Source organism: Arachis hypogaea, chromosome 7, assembly GCF_003086295.3.
Source record: "Arachis hypogaea cultivar Tifrunner chromosome 7, arahy.Tifrunner.gnm2.J5K5, whole genome shotgun sequence".
In the NCBI taxonomy this organism is placed as follows: Eukaryota; Viridiplantae; Streptophyta; class Magnoliopsida; order Fabales; family Fabaceae; genus Arachis; species Arachis hypogaea.
The window spans coordinates 56602209-56626237 of NC_092042.1; the positions used below are offsets into that span (position 1 = coordinate 56602209).

A 24029-nucleotide genomic window follows, 5' to 3' on the forward strand; every position below is an offset into this window, starting at 1 on the left:
GTGTATGACAAATTTGTGCTAGGGCTGTGCGAATGTGACGGAGCTTCAGCTCTTCCATTACTATAGCCATCATACCTGTACCAATAATTGAGAGTCGTGTGCCCAAGCTTGTTGCAAACGTAACTTTGTGACGGTCTTGGACCACCTCTTCCGTAATTTTGAAATTGAGACTGCGCCGTTCTTGCTCCTCTCATAAATCGTGCACCATCTCTGCCACGAAAAACACCTCTGCTTCCACAGAAATCACCTCTTGAGTGATAGAAGTTTGATTGAGCATGAGCCAAGTGTGCTTGCACAAGATTATCTGGTTTCTTTACTTTTCTAACAACTCCTCATGTGCTATCAGCAAAGCTTCTAATTTTTCTACTGACACAGGCTTGGATCTTGCCGTGATTGTTGTGATAAAAGAGGTATACTCCTCAGGAAAACCATTTAACACAGCTTCAACATGATCAGCATCACTAATTGTAGCTCCAACACATACTAATGAATCAACTATTTTCTTGATTTCAAGCAAATAATATGAAACAGATCCTTCCTTCTTCGTATTGACTAACTTGTTCTTTAATTTCCTAATTTTTGCTGTAATTTGAGATGCGAAGAATGTTTCTGACCTGCACCATATTTCATGCGAAAAGACACAACTGACCATTCTCGTCGTCAACCGCTTGCTCATCGACACTAGTAACTAAGTCTTCAACAATGCATCCTGCTTCTTCCACTTCGAATACGCTGGATTTATCACATCGGCAGCTTCATCTCTGTTGGAGAGATACTTCACCGGAATTGATTGTCCTGTGATGTGGTCAAGCATCTCATATCCTTCGATCATGGATTCTACTTGATCCTTTCATGGTAGATAGTTATCCTCATCCAATTTCATAGCTATTGGACTAGAGAAGGCTTCCGCTACTTGTAACAGAGACATTGTTGCGGAAGCCATGGGAGAGAGAAAGCTTTGATATCATATGGTTATCAGGCCAGAGAGAGAGAGAGAGAGAGAGAGAGAGAGAGAGAGAGAGAGAGAGAGAGAGAGAGAGAGAGAGAGAGAGAGAGAGAGAGAGAGAGAGAGAGAGAAAGAATAGGGAAAGAGTAAAGTTCTGGAAGTGTGTTAGGAATGAATTAATAACAAACTGAATTAGGGTAATTACATGTATAACTCATAATATATAGTTATAGAGAATGCTGACTAGGATAATAACAAACTCACTAACTATTAGTAATCCTAACAATAAGCTAACTTCCTTTATTTTCTTCGAAGGAATACTCTGAGATGTTGTCTAACAAAAGCTTCACTAGTGTTGCTGTTAGCTTATTAATTTTTTTAAAAATATTCTATATTTTTTGGTGTCTTGCAAAGGTAACTTACTATGAAGCCATATGATTTTGCTTTATGTCCTGTGAGCCACAAAAATTGTAACTGCAAAGCATGTTTGCGATCTACTGATCTTATTGAGATTTTTTCTTTTCTCACTTGGTTTATTGTGAAAATGAAGAATGCGGAGAGACCAACAATCATAAAGCTAAAGGCATTATTTCATATATAAAATAGTTGGACAAAGAACAAACAGTTGAGAAAGAGTTTGAAGCTAAAAGACAAGAGAAAGATGCAACAAGAAATCAGCTTGCCTAAAGAAATATTGTAAATACTTCAGATATTCATTTATCCTTACTATATATCATGAATGCCTTTAGTTTTAGTTATAATATCAGTTACTAATGGTTGCATTTTTGGATTTTCTTGGGGGCCCCATTGAATTGACAATTTTTTTGAACCAATGTGACAAGTAGAGGTTTCAACTCAAAATTGTTGGCATTGATAGTAGGTGTCAAAATGCTACTTCCACAACTCCCTGGATTAGGAGTAGTAAAAGAACCAAGTGTCCTCCTAGGTAGAGGAACATTAGCATTGTTGTTCTCTGCCATAGTTAGCTTAATTTCCTCTTCAACCACTTCTTCAATCTCTTCTTCAACTCTTTGATTTCTATCTTGTTTCCTTTGTTGCAACAGAGTTCTTTCCATCTCAGGATCGTATTGAAGAGGTTTTTTCTCCATGTTATTTTGCATAGACAAAAATAACAAGAAAATCAAATTGGAACTCTCTTCATATTGTGAAGATAATTCCCACGGAAAATAAATGACAATAGTAAATAAACAAAAAGTAAAAAAGTCTAATTCAGGTAATCAATTGATTGGCAGTTTGTTAACCACGATTAATTCTCGGCAATGACACCAAAAACCTTGATGCAGATTTTACAACCCCCAAAACATCGGCAAGTGCACTGGGTCGGATCAAGTAATAACTCATGGTGAGTGAGTGTCGATCCCATGATGATTAACGGATCAAGAAAACAATGGTCAATCGATTAATCTAGTCAAACAATCAAATTAGGGTTTTGGAAAGCTTTAAGCATAAACATCAAGCAAACAAAAGCAATAGAGGGTGTGAAGAGTAGTATGATTAAGAAAGTTAAGGTTTTAGAGATGTTAGAACTTTCGGATTAACACTTTTCACCTTCCACTTTAATCATGCAATGATACGTTTATGGCAAATCATTAGTAATCAAACCTCAATCCCTTGGTGATTCAATTTCTCTTTAACCTAATTAAACGCTAATCCCTTAGTCACTTAATCAAGAAAAGAGTTAAGTACGTCTCTGATTTATAAGGCCACACAATTCCTAAGAATTTAACCTAGTTGATTCGATGTCACATATCAAGTCTAGTTTCAAAACTTAAGAATTATGAGAATTGGTTTTCAAGCTTAATTCAATTAATCAACTTTTCCAAGAGGTTAAGAGAATTCATGTAAGAGAAGAATTATTTCCCAACACATTCAAACACTTTAAGATGAAGAATGAAAACCTTTTTTTAAGAATAAATCAGTTACACAAATTTGAGGTATAAAAGTTATTGCATTAATCTATGGAACTAACAGAGCTTCTAACCTCTTAACCAAGGAGAATTAATTTCTCATATTCTTCAAGAAATCCTTAATTGTCAAAAACTTAAAACTGCAAAGAAGAGAAGAGGTCTGAACCCTCTTTTCTTATATACTAACCCTAGAAAATAAAATTCACATTCAAACTTTAAAACTGAATCAAAACTAAAATAAAATCAAATCTTTTTTCTAATTATTTTCCTCCAAAAAGATCTCCTCTTTAATTGCTTGCAATCTTCAATTAATGTCATCATCAATGGGCTTGTGATTGATCTTCCAAAAAGGTTGAGAAATTGGAGAAATGTTGGTCTTTAATTGAAGTCCTGGGAAGTGTACATAATCCCACGTACCATGTGAGATGTCTTGCGTGCCACGTGAAGCAATTTCTTGGTTTGGAATGCTCTCTGTTGGGCTCACATACCACGTGAACTAGGCTACGTTGTACGTGAGCCAATTTCGTTCAATTTGGCTTATGAATGCTTCCCAACGTTGTACGTGGTGAATTTCACGTACCACATGAAAACCAACTTGTGCATACGCATGAGGTGAATTGTCCCAACGTGGTATGTGATGGTGTTCATATTGCACGTTCCTTTCTTGTGCTTTCAGGGAAGCTTCTATTTGCTATAGAGAGCTTTTTGTTTATTGGTGCGGTGATTTAACAACCACAGACTAACCGGCAAGTGCACCGGGTCGTACCAAGTAATACCTCAGGTGAGTGAGGATCGATCCCACGAGAATTGATGGATCAAGCAACAATGGTTAAATGACTTACTTAGTTAGGCAAGTATAAAAGAGTGTTGGATGTTCAAAGAGCATTAAACAATCGTGCAGAAACTAAAATAGTAAAGTAAATGGTTTAGAAATAAAATATGGAGAAAACAGTTAAGGTCTCAAAGTTATCTATTTTTCCGGATTAACTTTTCTTACTAACTATTTTAATCATGTAGGATTTAATTTATGGGAAACTATATGTGACTAGACCCTAATTTCTTAGACCTTTCTAGTCTCCCCTAAAATTCATCAACTGCCAATTTCTTGGTCAATTAATTCCAATTAGAGGGTGATGATCAAATTCCAGTTTGTATGCCACAAAAATTCTAATTACCCAAAAATAAAGGGATTATATGTCACGTATCCCGTTAAATACAAATAATTAAAATTTAGAAGAAATTGTTTTCAAACTGTTGTTCAAGTAAAGAGCTTTTCCAAGTTATACAAGAACTCAATTAGAACATGGGTCATACTTCTGTTCCACCCAAATTCATAAGATGGAGAGCGAAAACAATTCTTAAATTATAAATTCATACATGAATTAAAATAGAAAAAGCAATAAAATCAATCCATACAAATAGACAGAGCTCCTAACCTTAATAATGGAGGATTAGTTGCTCATGGTTCAGGGAAGAAAATAAGGATTCTGATAAAATATATTTTGGTAGTCTGGTATTGAATGAAAAGTTTCAATGTTGCATATCCTTTTATATCTAATCCTAATAAATTTAAAATCTATCTTCTAAAACTAAAATAATATCTTTTCCTAAAAAAAATATTTGAATTTAAATTAGAATTAATTAACAAGTCTTCAGTTGATGGGTGGGGACCACTCGTTTTGTCCATTCTGTAGCTTCTAATCTGTGTTTTCTGGACTGAAAACTGAGTCAAAACAGCCTAGAAATCGCCCCCAGTGTTTTTCTGCATTTTTTGCACGTGGCGTATATCACGCGTACGCGTCAGTCACGCGTACGTGTCGCTGGTCTTCATCGCGTGTCACGCGCACGCGTCGCTGAGCAAATCTTCAAATCACGCGTACGAGTCAGTCACGCGCACGCTTCGCCATGGAAAGCTCCAAATCACGCGCACGCGTCAGTCACGCATAAGCGTCGCTCCTCGCTGCCATTTCCTTTTGTTCTTGTGCTGCAGAAACTACATCAAATCCAGCCGAATACTATCTAAGATAAACAGAATTTGCACAAGACTCAAAGTAGCATCTAAAGTGGCTAAAAGATAATTAATTCTTTATTAAACTCAAAAATTTATATGCAAATTCACTAGAAAAAGATAGGAAAGATGCTCACGCATCACAACACTAAACTTGAAATGTTACTTGTCCTCAAGCAACCAGAACTAATATAAGCTTAGGATGTGAATTTGCATGAGAATGAGAGTTCGATTAAGCTTATGTCTTTTCTTATAGTGGGGTTTACAACTGCAATCCTGAATAGTTTTGGCATCTCACTCTCATTCGAATCAGAAGGATGTCACTGTCATTTGGAATTAGAATCCAGATAATATTATGAATTCTCTGATCTTTTACAACTCAATTTAATCCTTGAACACATCAATTTTTTCTAGTGCTTTGCACCTTGAGTCTAGCCGTGACTTTAAATATTTTGTCTCAAGCTTTACTTGACACAGAAACACCACAAGCACTTAACTGGGGAACTATCTTTAAGTTCTAAATATTTTAATTTTTATTTATTTATTTATTTTTTTATTATATTTATTTTTTTTACTCCCAGACAGTGGTACTCAAAGCCTTTGGCGTACTCTGCAATTGATCTCGACTCTAAATGTTTTGTCTCAAGGATTACTTGACACAAGAACACCATAAGCATGTGACTAGGAAAACAACTCTTTGATCTTTTAATCATGTCTGACCTAACTAGTCATTGATGCTCAGAGTCTTGGACCTTGCTCTTATTTTTCTTTTGCTGTTTCTTTTGCTTCAAGGATTAAACTTTCATTAATTTCAGAGAAATCATAATAACTTTCTAAATTCCCATTCCTTATACATTAATATTCTTTGATTCAAATTTAAATATGCATTGTTCATATCATACATTCAGAATTATAAAAAATACCACCACATCTAAGTAAATAAGACTATTCTTCAATATAAACTCACTTTCTCATGCAATACATCACTTCTGTATTTTTGATTTGAATTCAAGTTCAGTGAGTAATACATGAGACATATTTTTAGAATTAAAGCAATTAAGAGAAAACTAAACTAGACCTAGGATTCTAACTATTAAAGAATCATGCAACAAACAAAGCAAAATAGCAGAAAACCGGAACATAATATAGTAAAAGCGGGAAGGAATATAGAATGAAAGGAACTCAACCACCTTAGTTATCCTAGCAGTCATTTTATTCTTCAGGTTGTGCTCCTTCGTGAAGATGATTCGCTCCCTTTGGTGCCATAAGAATAAACAGAAAACTTCTAAGCGAAGCGTTAACACCAAACTTAAAGGTTTGCTTGTCCTCAAGCAAAGAAAAACTGAAAACAGAAAGAAACAATTATTATAATGAAAGAAGAAAAAGAGGATAAGAGAACAAGAGAGAATTAGGATTGGGAGAGAGAGAAAGAAAATTAAAAATGGGTGGCGAACTAGTGTAATTGTGCGGTGCAAGCGACGCGTATGTGTACGGCACGCGTACTCGTGGGGCGCAAAAATTTCATAATGACGAGTTAGCATCAGGCACGCGTCCGCGTGCCCTTGGTTTTGTGCGATTCGCGCGAAGCCAGCCGCGCGCACGCATAACTCTCTGTTCACATGGCTTGGGCACCAATATTTTCATACAACACATGCGCGTCATGCACGTGCACGCATGGATGAACATTTGTGCAAATGACGCACACGCGTCAGGGACGTGTACGCGTGGTCAATTTTGTGCGTCTAGCACACTTTCAGCCCCAAACCAGCACAACTCTATGCCCAAACACATATTTACGTCGAATTTCAAGGTCACGCATATGCGTCACTGACGCACACACGTGGAAGGCGAGAAGTGCAAACGACGCGCACGCGTGGGTTACGCGTACGTGTGATGCGGCTTGTGCTTCAAGCATGCTTCCAGTGCTACTCCCGCTCAACTCTCTGGCAAATTTTATTTTTTACGCACATGCATATGACGCGTACGCGTCAGCGACGCTTGCGCGTCATATGCTCCTTTTTTAATTTATTATCCGGTTCCTGTTCTAAAATAGCTACATGATCAGAAAATTAGTAAGAACTCAATAAAAATCAAATAAGTAAGAAAACTATTACTACGAAAAATAACTAAGGATACGAAATTATTGTGTTCCCTCCCGACAAGCGCTTCTTTACCGTCACTAGCTTGACAGTCAGCTCCTCTAAGGAGGAGGATCATAGGGGCTCAGCTCTTTACCCCTTACTTTGAACTTCTTTCCTGTGTCTCCATAAATTAGCTCAGTATGCTCCAGAGAGAGGATTCTGTTTACTGTATAAATCCATATTGGGTTCCTAGTCAACACCACCTTCATTCCTGGGGAGAAACCTTCAGTAGGAATCTTTTTGTTTTTGCATCCTCTGGGTACTTTCTTCTTTTTGGGAACCTCCTCCTTGGTGGATGATGCATTCCCAACACCAAACTTAGGTTTGATGTCAGGGGAAATTTTATTGATTGTCACCAAAGGGGGTTTGAGCTGCAGATTCTGCTGTTTGTCATCAGGGATTTTTGAAGGTTTGGATCAATAACCTCAGTCTGCATGCACCTCTCTTCTTTACTTGCTGATGTATATCTTTAAAGACATAAAAGACCAGTTGCTCATTATGCACTCTGAGCACTAATTCACCCACTTTTACATCAATTAGAGCTCTCCCAGTGGCTAGAAATGGCCTTCCTAGAATTATAGAGGCATTCTCATCCTCTCCTGTGTCAAGAATCACAAAATCTGCTGGGAGAAAGAACTTACCCACTTTGACCAAGATATTTTCTACTAAACCATATGCAGGCTTCATAGATTTATCTGCCATCTGTAATGCTATCCTTGTGGGTTGTGCCTCTTGGATTTGCAGCTTCTTCCTCACAAACAAGGGCATTAAATTGATGCTTGCTTCCAGATCACATAATGCTTTCTCAAAAGTTGTGCTCCAAATGGTGCATGGAATTTGGAAGCTCCCTGGATCTGGCATCTTCCTTGGCAAGTTATTCTGAATGATGGCACTACATTCCTTAGTCAGGACCACTGTCTCATCTCCGTTTAAACGCTTCTTCTTTGACAACAGCTCCTTTATGAACTTGACATAGATAGGCATTTGCTCCAAAACCTCAACAAAAGGAATATTGATTTGTAACTTTCTGAAGACTTCTAAGAACTTTGAAAACTGCTTGTCCTTGGTCTCCTTTTGAAGTCTCTGAGGATACGGCATCTTAGGCTTGTACTCAGGAGCCTTTGGCATTGTAGGATAAGTGTCAAGAGAGTCTGGGAATGGGTTGTCCGCACGCTTTGGAGGGGCGTGCTCTACTTCTTCCTTCTTCTCCTTTGGAGCTTCTTTTTCAACTAACTCTTCATTGACCTTGGTCTCAGAGCCGGCTACTTTACCACTTCTCAGTTGAATAACCTTGCAATCTTTTTCAACTGGCTCCTCATCAACTTGTGCTTCCATACTTGCCACTTGTCCACTTATCAAGGTGATAGCCTTGCATTCCTCTCTTGGATTTGGAATTGTGTTACCAGGAAGGCTATTAGTGGTCCTCTGATCAATTTCGTTAACTCTGGTGGCTATTTGACCCATCTGAATCTCCAAATTCTTGATTGATGCTTTGGCTTTCTGCGCAAAACTCATCATCATTTCCCAATTAGAATCCTCTTGGGATTTAGAATTTGCCTGTGGAGGTGGTTGTTGTTGATGATATTGAAATTGGCGGTTATTGTAATTGTTCTGTTGGAAGTCACCCTGAGAATTATTGTTAAAGTTCTGAGGTCTCTGAGGTTGGTCTCTCCACCCAAAATTTGGGTGATTTCTCCATCCTTGGTTGTAGGTTTGAGAATAGGGATCATTATTGAGATTTCTAGGAGTACTCCCTATGTAATTGACCTGTTTCAGAAGAAAATTGAGCATAATCATAATTATCGTTTTGCACAAAATTACCTGTCATGTCATAAGAGACTTCTTGAGGTAGATTTTGGGTGTTGATAGCTGAGACTTGCATGCTACCCATCTGTTGAGTAAGTAGACTTATTTGCTGAGACTTAAGCTTGTTCTGAGCAAGAAGAGCATTAAGAGTTTCTACTTCCATGACACCCTTCTTCTGAGGAGTCTTAGAGTTCACAGGATTCCTGTTAGATGAGTATAAATATTGGTTACTAGCAACCAATTCAATAAGCTCAATAGTCTCCTCTGATGTCTTCTTCTTGTGCAATGAACCTCCTGCAGAATTATCTAAGCACATCTTGGACATTTCACCCAAACCTTCATAAAAGATATCTAGTTGGGTCCACTTGGAGAACATGTCCGGAGGACATTGCCTAGTTAGTAGCTTGTATCTCTCCCAAACTTCATAAAGAGTTTCACCATCCTTTTGTCTAAAGGTCTAAACCTCTACCCTAAGCTTAGTTAGCTTCTTTGGTGGGAAAAAATTAGTAAGAAACTTAGTAACAACCTTGTTCCAAGTATCCAAACTCTCCTTGGGTTGGGAATCTAGCCATAGCTTTGTTCCATCCCTCAGAGCAAATGGGAAGAGCATAAGTTTGTACACCTCTGGGTTCACTTCATTTGTCTTCACAATATCACAAATCTGCAGAAAACTAGAAATAAATTGATTTGGGTCTTCGTGGGGAAGACCATGATACTGGCAGTTTTGTTGCACCAGGGTGACTAGTTGTAGCTTCAACTCAAAGTTGTTCGCAGCTATAGGAGGCACCACAATGCTTTTTCCATAAAGATCTGCAGAAGGAGCAGAGTAAGAGCCGAGTACTCTTCTTTGTTGCTCATTCCCATTCGGATTTGCCACATTGACATTATCAACATTATTAGGATCCATAGTGGGTTCTGCAGCCTTGTAAAGTCTTGCCTGTTGTAAACGTCGCCTGGAAGTCCTTTCAGGTTCAGGATCAAAGTCTAAGAGATGTTCTTTGTCTCTGTTCCTTCGCATAAACAAATAGAAAACAAGAAAAGATGGGAATCTCTACGTCAGAGTGAAGAGAATTTCCAGTGAGGTAATGGTGGATGAAATTGTGATAAAAGAGTTCCAGGCACTGTTAGAGAAGCTCACAACTCCGTTCAACTTAACCAGCAAGTGTACTGGGTCATCCAAGTAATACCTTATGTGAGTAAGGGTCGATCCCACAGAGATTGTTGGTATGAAGCAAGCTATGGTCACCTTGTAAATCTCAGTTAAGTGGATTCATAGGGTCAAATGTAATTGGATTAGATAATTTAAAAGATAAAATAAAATAAAAAGGGATAGAAATACTTATGTAAATCAATAGTGGGAATTTCAGATAGGCGTGTGGAGATGCTAGAATCCTTTCGACTCTCTACTTTCTTATTGCTCTCATCCAATCCTTCTTACTCCTTTCCATGGCAAGCTGTATGTAGGGCATCACCATCATCAATGGCTACTTTTAATCCTCTCGGGAAAATGGTCCTATGCGCTGTCACTACACGGCTAATCGTCTGGAGGCATCACCCTTGTTGATAGCTACATCCCATCCTCTCAGTGAAAATGGTCCAAATGCTCTGTCATAGCACGGCTAATCATCTGTCGATTCTCAATCAGGTTGGAGTAGAATCCATTGATTCTTTTGCGTTTGTCATCACGCCCAGCCTTCAGGAGTTTGAAGCTCGTCACAGTTACTCGGAATACCACAGACAAGGTTAGACTTTCCGGATTCCCGGGATCCTACTCGGAATACCACAGACAAGGTTAGACTTTCCGGATCCCCATGAATGCCGCCATCTATCTAGCTTATACCATGAAGATTCTGTTGGAAAATCTAAGAGATATGCGCCCGGCCTAGAGTAGAACGGATGTGGTTGTCAATCACGCGCGTTCATAGGTGAGAATGATGATGAGTGTCACGGATCATCACATTCATCAAAGTGTTGTGCAACGTATATCTTGGAATAAGAATAAAAAAGAATTGAATAGAAAGTAATAATAATTGTATTGAAACTTGAGGTACAGCAGAGCTCCACACCCTTAATCTATGGTGTGCAGAAACTCCACCGTTGAAAATACATAAGTGAAAGGTTCAGGCATGGCCGAATGGCCAGCCCCTATGGTCTAAGGACTATGCGCCCCCAGATGTTCCTCAGATCTAAAGTGATCAAAAGATCCTCTAATACAATAGTTAAATGTCCTATATATACTAGACTAGCTACTAGGGTTTACATGAGTAAGTAATTGAAGCATAAATCCACTTCCGGGGCCCACTTGGTGTGTGCTTGGGCTGAGCTTGATCTATCCACCAGCTGAGGCTTCTCTTGGAGTTGAACGCCAAGTTATAACGTGTTTTGGGCGTTCAACTCTGGATCATGACGTGTTTCTGGCGTTTAACTCCAGACAGCAGCATGTACTTGGCGTTCAACGCCAAGTTACGTCATCAATTTCCGAATAAAATATGGACTATTATATATTGCTAGAAAGCTCTAGATGTCTACTTTCCAACGCCATTGAGAGCGCGCCATTTGGAGTTCTGTAGCTCCAGAAAATTCATTTCGAGTGCAGGGAGGTCAGATTCCAACAGCATCAGCAGTCCTTTTGTCAGCCTTTTTCAGAGTTTTGCTCAAGTCTCTCAATTTCAGCCAGAAATTACCTGAAATCACAGAAAAACACACAAACTCATAGTAAAGTCCAGAAATGTGAATTTAACATAAAAACTAATGAAAACATCCCTAAAAGTAGCTTGAACTTACTAAAAACTTCCTAAAAACAATGCCAAAAAGCGTATAAATTATCCGCTCAAAGACTTACTCAAAGATCCTCAAATACAAATTCTACCCCTCTAAAAACTAAAATAATAAACGATGGGTGGAAAATAAATTCTAACAACTCAACTTGTGAATATAATCTTCTATGCTCCTGTAGCTCCGCACTAAACCTCCGCAGCTGTAGCTGAAAGGGATGGAGATAGGGGGTAAGAATTGGGGAGTTCTTAGTAGGATCGGGGTTAGAAGTTTAGTTCATTTTATATATACTTGGTTAGCATTAACAATCAACAAAGGACAATCCAATTCAATAATTATAGAACACAGAATTCAAACAATCATCTAACACACCAACAATCACAAAAAGATACACTCACAAATAAATATGCGCAAACAAGTATGATACATGTCTATCCCTAGTACAAGTAATGAGCTCATCTTTCGGTTTCGACCCGCTCCCAATGTAATTCAACAACCTTTGTCTAAGTTTGGTTTCCAATGTCATAACCTTTGTAAGCAACCTCTATCTTACAGATGCGACTCTCTTGAGCCGATGTATACAAACATAACCTTTGTAAGCAACCTCGGCCTTACAGGTGAGGCTTTCTCTAGCCAATGTATGTATTAATAACCTCTATAAACAACCTCTGTCTTACAGGTGCGACCATCCCCTGGAGTGGCCGATGTATCTCTAGAGAGCAAATCTCGGTGGACTCACCACCATATCTCTACTTATCTCATTTTCTTTTCCTTCTTTCTTTCTTTTCTGTGCTCTATCCTCCTTTGGCAGGGATTCTTTTAAATTCTTTTAATATTTGCTCTCTGCTCTCCTATGGTAGAGGTTCTTTAATATTTTTATTTCTTCTTCTTTTATTTCTTTTTCTTTTCTTTCCTTATCATTCCATAATATAATTTATCTCTACATTATTCCCTCGCCTTTCCCTAAGTGTCTTATGAAAAAGAATTATATAATACTTTAATTAAGTTTACGTTTTCTAAAGCTTTTAAAACCACTATATTTGCTCTTCTCTAACTTATAATAATATTAATAATATCTCTACAAATTTATTCGTAATAAAATATTAACAATAATATAAATAGAGTAATTTAAATGGTAAATAAATAATATATATACATCTTTTCTTAAAACTTAGTTTATAAATCTTATTTCTAAACTTTTATTAATTATTTTCTAAATCACGAATTTTTTTAACCTTAATATTTTAAAAAATTATATTTAGAACTCTTACTTATTTTTATATTTATAAAAATAACTCTGAACTTTTATAAAATACTCATTTTTACTCCCCGTACTTTATTTATTACCCAAAATACCCAAAAATTTATATAATTATAAATTATACCTCGATTTTTATATACAAATACAATGTTATCCTTAGAAAATAGTTTACGGATTCTTTTTAAATTTTAATTTAATTTCTTGGCCATCACACCCCACCAATTTATAATTTATTCTCAACGATATTCTAACCTCAAAAATTACCAAAAAAATCAGTCCCTACGAATTTTTCACAGCCAAGTCATGAACTTCACAAATACATAAATATATCACAAAAATTCAACATAAATTCAATCAAACTCAAATAATAATCAATCCAATCAACATTCACTTATTAAATTTATATTTAATTATTATAAAGTTATCAAACTCTACCTTCGTACGACAAACTAATGGGATATTCAGAGAAGTTTTTTGACTGATCTACAAAAAAAAAAACATCATAAATTATCTGTACCTCCTAAAATTCTAATTGATTGAATTTAAGGGGAAAAACAATTTTATTATTGTCAATTTTTATCGGACAAAAATAATGATAATGTATAAAAAAATAGGATACAAATATCTTTATTAGATTAAATTTTTTATTATTGTTACGGATCATAAAAAATCGAAGGCGGAACCTCAACGGTGCCATCAAAACCTCTCTCCCATTCACGGTCCTTATCTCTCTTTTTCCCCGTAAATGAGAAATGAACCCAATTGCAAATGTATTAATGATGATGATTAGGAAAGATATTTATTCAGTGGAAGGGTGATTTGTCACGGCAAAGTTTAAGTGTCATTGTTATATTAATCACAAATCTTTATTTTCTTTACTTCGGCTCCTTCTTTCCTTTTTTTTCCAAATTCCATTCGGTGAAAATAAATGCATGAAACCTTTATAATAATAAGTAAATTATATATATATATATATATATATATATATATATATATATATATATATATATATATATATATATATATATATATATATGCTTATACAAAACCCACGTTGTTTCATTTCTTTCCTTGTTGTTTCATTTCTTTCCTTTTGTTCCTTTATGGTTTCGGGCATGGAAGAAAATAATAATAATAATAATAATAATAATAATAATAATAATAATAATAATAATAATAATAATAATAATTCTTTTATCTTTTTTAAAATATTTTATTATAATAAAAATTATTTAAAAATTCTAATAGATTTTAGATTTAAAATATCATAAAATTTAATTTAATTACTTTTAAAAAAATAAATTTTTTAATTAAAATTCTCAATAAATATAATAAATTATAAATAATATATTATTTAATTTTTAAACATTCGGATTATTATATCCTATCCAATTTATAAAATTTTTTGCCGTCGAAAATTGTTATAATATAATAAGTTCAATCTCTACTAAAAGAAAACAGGATTTATGAAGAATGATACAGGCAATACCAAGAATAAATGTTCGAAAAGACTCAAGTGAATAGATAGGATCACAATCAGGCAAAGAAACATATGAACGATAAGATGTGGTCGAATGAAGTAATCAAATCATATTTTAAGAAAGGAATCTAGAACGAAGAATTTTAATGAAAATAATGAAAGAAGAGAAGACACTAAGTCACACAGCACGAATAAAGAGTATACGTCGAAACGAATCCTTAAAATGTAACTTCTAACGTTCCCAAACTAACCCCGTGATTCGCATAACCTATTATTTCTATCTCGTCTATGATAATCCACTAGTGCTCCCATATACATAAATCATTAGTATTAAGTTGGCTAGACCTAATACCATGAGAAACGCAATGGTCGACTAACACCATTAATCAATAGACAATCATGCATGTGAAACTCTAACTCTTATCATTAAGACAAGTCCTATTGCATGATAGGCACTTAGAGTATACAGTGAGGTATAGTCAGTCCATTTCCAAGGTTCTAACAGGAACGAACTGCTCTGATACCATAATGTAACACCCTAATATTTAGTACTTCATGATCGCACTAAAAGCTCAGACGTTATTTACCTCTAAACTTTCAATTTCATATTATATTTATTTAATATTGAGATTTTACAAATACGAACCGAAACTTTTACCAATAAAATGAAGAGTCGGTACTTTAAATCATTTAATCACAAAATTATATATATCCACGTAGCATTATATATATAGACTTACTCAAAGATCATCAAATACAAATTCTACCCCTCTAAAAACTAAAATAATAAATGACGAGGGGAAAATAAATTCTAACAACTCAACTTGTGAACATAATCTTCTATACTCATGTAACTCCGCACTAAACCTCCGCACATGTAGCTGAAAGAGATGGAAATATGGGGTAAGAATTGGGGTGTTCTTAATAGGATCGGGGTTAGAAGTTTAGTTCATTTTGTATATACTTGGTCAGCATTAACAGTCAACAAAGGATAATCCAATTCAACAATAATAGAACACAGAATTCAAACAATCATTTAGTACACCCACAATCACAGAAGAACACACCACAAATAAATATGCGCAAACAAATATGATGCATGTCTATCCCTAGTGCAGGTAATGAGCTCATTTGTCAGTTTCGACCCGCTTCCAACATAACTCAGCAACCTTTGTCTGAGTTTGGTTTCCAGTGTCGTAACCTATATAAGCAACCTCTGTCTTACAGGTGCAACTTTCTTGAGCCGATGTTACAAGCATAACCTTTGTAAGCAACCTCGGTCTTACAGCTGAGGCTCTCTCTAGCCAATGTATGTATTAATAACCTCTGTAAGAAACCTCTATCTTACAAGTGCGACCATCCCTTGAAATGGCTGATATATCTCTGGAAAGCAAATCTCGGTGGACTCACCACCAGATCTCTGCTTATCTCATTTTCTTTTCGTTCTTTCTTTCTTTCTTTTCTGTGCTTTCCCCTCCTTTGGCACGGATTCTTTTAAATTCTTTTAAAATTTGCTCTTTATTCTCTTGTGGCAGAGATTCTTTAATATTTTTCTTTCCTTTTCTTTTCTTTCTTATTCTTTTCTTTCCTTATCATTCCATAATATAATTTATCTCTGTATTATTCTCCCGCCTTTTCCTAAGTGTCTTATGAAAAAGAATTATATAATACTTTAATTAAATTTATGTTTTTTAAAGCTTTTAAAACCACTTATTTACTCTTCTCTGACTTATAATAATATTAATAATATCTCTACTAATTAATATTCGTAATAAAATATTAACAATAATATAAATAGAGTTAAATGGTAAATAAATAATATATATACCTATTTTCTTAAAACTTAGTTTATGAAACCTTATTTTTAAACTTTTATTAATTATTTTCTAAATCATGAATTTTTTAATATTTTTTAAAACTTAATATTTATAAAATTATATTATTTGGAACTCTTATTTATTTTCATATTTATAAAAATAACCCTAAACTTTATAAAATATCCATTTTTACTCTCCGTACTTTATTTATTACCCAAAATACCAGAAAACTTATATAATTACAAATTGTACCTCGATTTTTATATATAAATACAATGTTATCCTTCGAAAATAAAGTTTAAATATTAAATTTACTCTTATACCAAAACCAAAACCCTTAACCCTTTCATTTCAAAATATTACTTGTACTTTAATCTTTTCTCGAATTTTTCGGTTACCAATTTTTCGTAATTTTTAATTTAATCTCTTGGCCATCTCACTCCACCAATTTATAATTTATTCTCAACGATATTTCAACCCCAAAAATTACCAAAACAATTCAGTCCCTACGGTTTCATCACATCCAAGCCATGAACTTCACAAATACATTAATATATTACATAAATTCAACATAAACTCAATCAAACTCAAATAATAATCAATTTAATCAACATTTATTTATCAAATTTATATTTAATTATTATAAAATTATCAAACCCTACTTTCATACAAAATCAAATCAATGGGATATTTGAAAAAGTTTTTTGACCGATCTACTAAAGAAGAAAACGTCATGAATCGTCTATGCCTCCTAAAATTCCAATTAGTCAAATTTAAAGAGAAAAGAAACTATATAACTGTCAACTTTTATCAGATAAAAATAACGCTGACGTATCAAAAAAGAGGATACAAACACTTTTATCGGATTAAATTTTTTATTATAGTTATAGAAATCGAAGTTGGCTTCAACGGTGCCATGAAAACCTCTCTTTCATCCACGGTCCTTTTCTCTCTTTTTCCCCGTAAGTGAGAAATGAACCCAATTGCGAATGTATTGATGATGATGATTAGGAAAGATATTTGTTTAATGGAAAGGTGATTTGTCAGGACAAGGATTAAGTGTCATTGTTATATTAATCACAAATCTTTATTTTCTTTGCTTCGACTCCTTCTTTCCTTTTTTTTTTTCCAAATTCCATTCGATGAAAATGAATGCATGAAACCTTTATAATGATAAGTAAATTATATATATATATATATATATATATATATATATATATATATAGTATTTGCTATGGTATGATAATAAATTTATACGTACCGATATATTTAAAATATGGACAAACAATAATAAGTCACGTAAAATTTATTTTTCACATCAGTATTTAATTTTTTTTAAATATATATTATATCACCACTTTTACTAATACAACCCTTTAATTAAATAAAAATAAAAAATATTTTTTATTTAATTTTATAAAAAATCTTAAACATCATTCCTTTATTTGACTAGACAAAAATACCCTTTTAAATTAATCAAAATTTAAAATTCAATTAATCCTAACTTTATAGTTTCAAATAATTTAAACAACAAAACAAAAAATCAAAATTGTTCTTCATCTAGGTTCAAAATTCGTTGAATCACGCCTTTTCCAGTATTCTTCATCTACTTTTCTCCTCTTCCTACTCTCTCTCTCTCTCTCTCTCTCTCTCTCTCTCTTTCTCTCTCTCTCTCTCTCTCTCTCTCTCGCTGGAGCTCAATCTCCCTCATCTGTCTCACTGTGTGTTGCACGTAAGATCTCTCCCTCTCTCCTCTCTTGTCTTGCAATCAAGGTCATCGTCGCGTCATAGAGCATCGCCATCTTGTGCGTTCCAAAGAGCGTCGCCTTCCTCCTGGTTCCATCTTTCTCGCCGTCTTCTTTGTCGTCTTCCTTATTCTTTATCACCGTTGTCAGTCTCTCCGTTTCGGTAATTCCCTCCCTATGATTTCTGTGATTTGAATTATTATAACATTGGTGTGATTTCTATAATTAGAGTAATTTGGCTTGATTTATGTGATTTGATATTAGTTGTTGTTAATTATGACGAATTGTTGAATTCTTATTTTATCTGTATATGTTTCTAAAACTATGAATGCAATTTTTTTAATAGAAAACTTAATTTAGATCACAATAGTTTCATTTTTTAAATGCTGCATAGTGTCTTAATGCACATCTAATTTCACAAATTCTAAGTGATGCACTGCAAGATGCCACCTAGCTATTTTCAATTATGAACAAAATCTCTGAAAAAAACAAAGTTTCTAAAAATTTTGGTACTAATAGAATCCACCTGAACAGGACAAAAATAGAACAATTCAAAAAATAAATCTCTTCAAAAATTCAATTTTAGTGAGCATTACGATAGACCAACACATGAAATAAAATAGTAAAAAATCCTCTGAGAAATTTCGTGGAGTATTTGAGATAAAAATAACACACCGAAGATTAAGGTCTCGACTATAGGCAAACTTCTAAAGCACAATATGTAGCTAAGTTGATCCTTTTTCTATTGTGAGTCAGTAGAAAAATTCTGCTTAGCAAATGTAGCCAAATAGTGGGAATTCTTGCAAGGGTGTTTTAATAGTAATCTAGTTTAAATAGCTTTTGTAATTCCAATTGTTTAATAAGAGTAATTAACTATTGAAATCTCTGTACAAGATCTTGGTTAGGAGCTTGAATCCCAAATGAACTACAACAGTAGATAGATACATCAATCTATGGATCAGAAACTACAGTAACTCATAACATTAAGATGAAATTGAAACCTACAAATTATAAGATGGAAGATTACATTTACCTGAAAGAACTATTCTAGAGTGTTGTCAGTTTCACAAGGCAATACTCCTTTTAGTAGCTTCCATATTAGATAAAAGATCTTTAATGTATGCATCCATTCTCCTTTTCATGTTGAAATACTCCAGATGTGCCCGTTCTAATGCTTGAAGTTCTTCGAGTTTCTGCCTACGCATTTCCTCTGTCTCACCCAATCGCAGCTTCGCAATTTGTTGAGTATACTCTTCATCAACTTTCTCACTCTTTACAAGGGCAATACGTTTCAACCCTTCAACTTCTCTTCTTGCATCATCAGCATGTGACTGAAACATTTTAGCCTCTGGTTGTTTGATTTTAACCACACTCTCCAATTCATCAAAACAGAAGTCTTTTGGGACAATACTCATTTACAGCTCAGGCGCCAGAGTCCTTTTATCATTTTGATCAAAGCTTGTAAGGATGTTCGTTGGCCTTTCTAACACATGTTTCTTATCCAAATAAATAGATTCCAGCCAAGAAGCTTCCTGGCTTGGCCCAGCTACCCCATTGATTTCCTTACTTCGTTCCTTCCCAGATAAGTTTGTAGCCATTACTAATTTGGAAGAACCCCCATCTGAAATATGGACAACATGTAGGGTAAAAAGATGCAAACACAATTTAGCTTGAAAGCACTAGGAATTTAAACATGAAAAAATAAAATCAAACTTAGGAAATAGCACAATATGAGATCTGAAATAGTATGCTTTATAGGCAATTAGGCATGATACAAATACGAAAAACTACAGTATTAGATTTCCTGCCTTCGACTTAAATTCATGAATAGAGTTCAAATTACATAAAATACATATCTAAGTGTATAACAGAATGACACACTGCAGCAAAATGAATTATCATACTCAGATTCATCACGTTCTCAAGTTTTCAGAATTCACTCAAATCTGACAACCAAAACCTTTTCGTGTATGTCATTCAGACAGCAAATATAACTCAGTATTATAAGATTTATCCATATGTTCTTGTGGAAATTTTACCAATATACAGTGTAGAATTCTGCTAAAAGTATTGAAATAACAAAGCGTTATAATTTATCAATAATATAACTATCAAGAAATATGTTACTCACCAACAAGAAAAGATATTACGTGCCTCAAAACCTCAGGAAGGTTCGACTTGTTTACCAGCCTTGGTAGCATTTGATCTGCAATCTCATGCAGTTGTCTCCCTCTCATGTCTTTGCTGGCATTAAAAATTCTCTTCACATATTCAACACAAGTATTCAATCGATAATGATTTTTAAGAAAATTCACACTAAATAAAAATTTTCAAATGGAACTTTTTCTAATCTTGCTGTTGTATTTTCTACAAAGTAGGAAATCATGGTATAGTGGACACCATTTTATGGAGCATTAACAAAAGCAAAGAGAACTAAATAGAGGAAAACACGGTCATATAGAGAGAGGAAAGTGAAAAGAGAGAGAGAGAGAGAGAGAGAAGAATGAGTATTTCTTTGACTGTGATAACCTTCAAACTGCATGATGATCATGTAGAAGATAGTCCCAATTTGTGGGAGAAGAGGAGGGACTTATGTATTAGTGTAATCACAAGTTACTCTCCCATTATCCTTTGTACCCAGCAAGGTTCTTACTTCTACCTGTGTTCCTTTTGTGGGTCTTATCTTTTCATCTGGGTTGTCTAAAAATGCTTTCTTTTACTGTGATTTGATCTGGGTTTTGGTGGATCCTTGTGGATGAAGCTACCTTTTGATATTTATCATTTGCTAACATAACTACATAAGTGCAAATGCTTTCAATATTGATGCTTTGATTTGAAGATTTCTGCTTTGCTTCAGTATTATTGCTCTTTGCCCACTTGAAGATTGTTGATCTCCTTGCTTTATTTATATATAAATAATGTATTGATTAGTTTTCTCCCCAGTTTATTGATTTTGATCCCCTTGTCTATTTTGATTTTGCATCTGGAATCAGGCGTAAATATTTAAACTATTAGTCTCTAAAATTTGAACTAGTAGTCTCTAGAATTTGAGTTAGGTAATTTAGTATTTTTAATGATGATGTTTAGGATAAAATAAATTTTATCACCTTGCTGCTGCAGTTGCTGGAGATGATGAGGGATCACAGCTGTTATTGCTCAATGCTGTTGAGGAGTTCTGTTACAAGAAAGGTAGCAATGCGTTGAAGGAGGTTGCACTTATTCTGAAAGCCCTCTATGATGTTGATTTGGTGGAAAAATAGCACGTCATGCATTGGTATTCAAAGGGACTGAAGGGTGATAAGAAGGACTCTCAGATATGGAAGAGTGCTCAACCATTCATTGATTGGCCTCAGAATGCTGAATCAAAATCGGAGGAAGAATGAGAAACGTTTGTGCTCGATTTAGAATATTGAAGATTATGATATCACGTTTACTTACTGTTATTGTCCTCAATTTGTTGATTTTCTTTACTGTTGTGTCCTTTTATTTTGAATAAAGGGTCTTGTTTTGGCCCCTTGTGTGGTTGAAGTATTGCTAGAGTTTATGTATGTGTCTGGATTATGCATGATGTTGTGTTCTAAGTACTATGGTTTTAGTTATATATTCACTATAAGGTATGTTTTTAATTATATGTGCCCGTAGATTACATGAATTTTGTTGGTAATTTCAATCATCAATAATGCTTATGATATTTTCCATGTGTACAACATACATTTGGTTTATTTTTGCATACAAGTTAAGCATACAACGTTAATTTTCTCTGTAATTTAGGCATTGATGATTTGCCCTTTATACAACGTGATCACAGTGTCCTCATCTCCACTCTGATTTTCATCAAATAATTCAACATCAAAGCAATTTCTTCATCCGAAATTGACCATGTAGCATGGAAACACCAGTATGATTTGCACTCTTCACGTGATGAAATAGGGGAATGATGAATCTGTACATAGAAACAATCATTAATTGGATTCCAGCTAATTCTTACAATTTTATTAGTAACTAATTCTCACTACACCATCTAATTCACGAGTGGTTAAGAACAAATGTTGTAACCTGGTATTAAAGTCCTTGGGCCATAGTAGTTAGCTTTGATAATCGTATGTATCGAAATCAATATCCCAAGGATTCCCAACAGTGATAGATGCAATCAAATTGAATCATTTTTCTTAAACTCCTCTAGATTATTGTGTAGGCTTTTAAAAAAGATGGAAACTATTTTTCAATAATTATCTATAAATGTATCCTCTTACCATAAATACTGTTAATGAATACTCTTCTGTTTCACTGAGTTTCAGTATAACTTGAAGTGTATGTATTAAAACAATAATACCAAGAAACTGCAATATACATGGAATGCATATAATAAAGTGTGTTTTTCTTTATTTTATTTTATTTTATATATTTTTTTTCTATCAAATGCAGTATAGGGCAAGGGCTTCAGTCTAAGTCTAATGTCACAGCAAAGTTGCTTCCCTTATTTCAAAGTAATGCACATGGTGCTGTTTATGGCATATGCATAATGCACCAATTTCACTTAAGGATACTAATGGAGATGTAAGAATCATAGATGGCCGGTAGGAAAAATAAAACCAAACTGCCAAGAGACTAATGGAAATTTGAACTAAGTCAAAAATAGAAAAAAGTTTGAATACAGCGAAATATGCCTCCTCCTCTGAGCCCCTTTGTTTTTCTAACTAACATCATAGACAAGGCAAAAAGATATGAAGTTTGAGAGAGAGATAGAGAGAGAAAGCTAAAGAAGAGGTCCTTCTTCGATTAGTGCTGCATCATTAAAGGAACCCATATTCCCAGAGGAACCCGTTTGGCACTTCTCCCTCAAAACACAAACTTTCCTCCTTTTTCCATCACTGAAAAGCAGCATAGAAGGTGTACAAGAGTGAAAAGGCACCACAAGTGTGGCCTCAGAAGCCTAATTCTAGAAGAGCCTCAATTCCCATTGTTTCGATCCAGAATCAAGGCCTTCTTTTACAGCAATTCCTCTTCTTCTAGTTCTTGTAAGTTCAGGTTCTTCAAGTGCAACATTCTGCCTAATTATGCTGAGTTTGTGACCTTCTTTTTCGTATGGATCGAAGATGACATATTCACGATCTCTGTTTATATATACAAGTAGTATCTGCAACGTTTTTCCATCAATAACTGCTCGTTCAGACAGAATACCTTTCAAAAACGCAAGTCCCCCTCCCTTAGCCTGAATACAAAAGGTAAGGAAGAGAAGAAACGGGCATTGTAAATCATCAACTATAGTAAAGAATTCACTGATGCACTAGACATGTGTCTATGATTTTAAGCATTTAATATATTCAAAAATACAATAAAAAAAAGTCAAATACAATTGAACAGCCTTCTAGTACTCACTTTGCTATAAAGTAAATGAAGGCCTAAAAGAGGAATAACCTTGATGCCTGAGATGGATTTGATTATTTCCATTAAGGGGTCTTCACCCAATTGCTTTTTCCAATATTGGCTCATCCTCATCAATTATGTAATATGTTTTTGTCAAAACAGTGTTTGTGAAATAAGGATTAGTATCAAAATAAAACTCAAGCTTGAATCCTTTTGGGTTATCTATCCTGCTCCACTTGATATCTTTGAGAAACTTGAGAGCACCTTCATCACGCTCTGAAATCTGTTTCACAAAGACTTAAAATTAGCTTGGTTGCAAGACATAAAATAAACATTTAAAAGAAAAAAGGAGTTACTATTGAATAGAACTAACTAACCTCTTAAGCTAATACTAGGACTTGGTTGTAAGATATAAAATAAACATTTAAAAAAAAGGAGTTACTATTGATAGAACCAACTAACCTCTTCAACTAACACTTTATTGTTTTTCACTGCATTGAGCCAAAAAGCATGTACTTCTTTTTCTACAAAACCAAATCAAAATGTTATCAGTGAATGAATTGAAATGCTATTTAAAGAAAAGGTGTGATCTTGTAATTAGTACCTTCATCCTCTTCAGCACTTGCAGTTTTCTCCTCTGCTATTCCTTCAACTTCAGTGACACCATTAACTATCTCAAAGCGCTGCATCCATTAAGAAATGGTTGAGGAATACAGATATTTTTTCCTTTTTTGGTAAAAGGATTACATAAAATA

The 24029-nt window shown here is 34.5% G+C and overlaps 1 non-coding gene across 1 annotated transcript; it reads left to right on the top strand.

Annotated features, from left to right (window-relative positions):
* Positions 1 to 9200: 9200 nt before the first annotated feature.
* Positions 9201 to 9307, top strand: LOC112704688 (small nucleolar RNA R71). The gene has a single exon (XR_003155299.1). It is a non-coding gene; the product is annotated as a small nucleolar RNA R71 (small nucleolar RNA).
* Positions 9308 to 24029: the final 14722 nt, after the last annotated feature.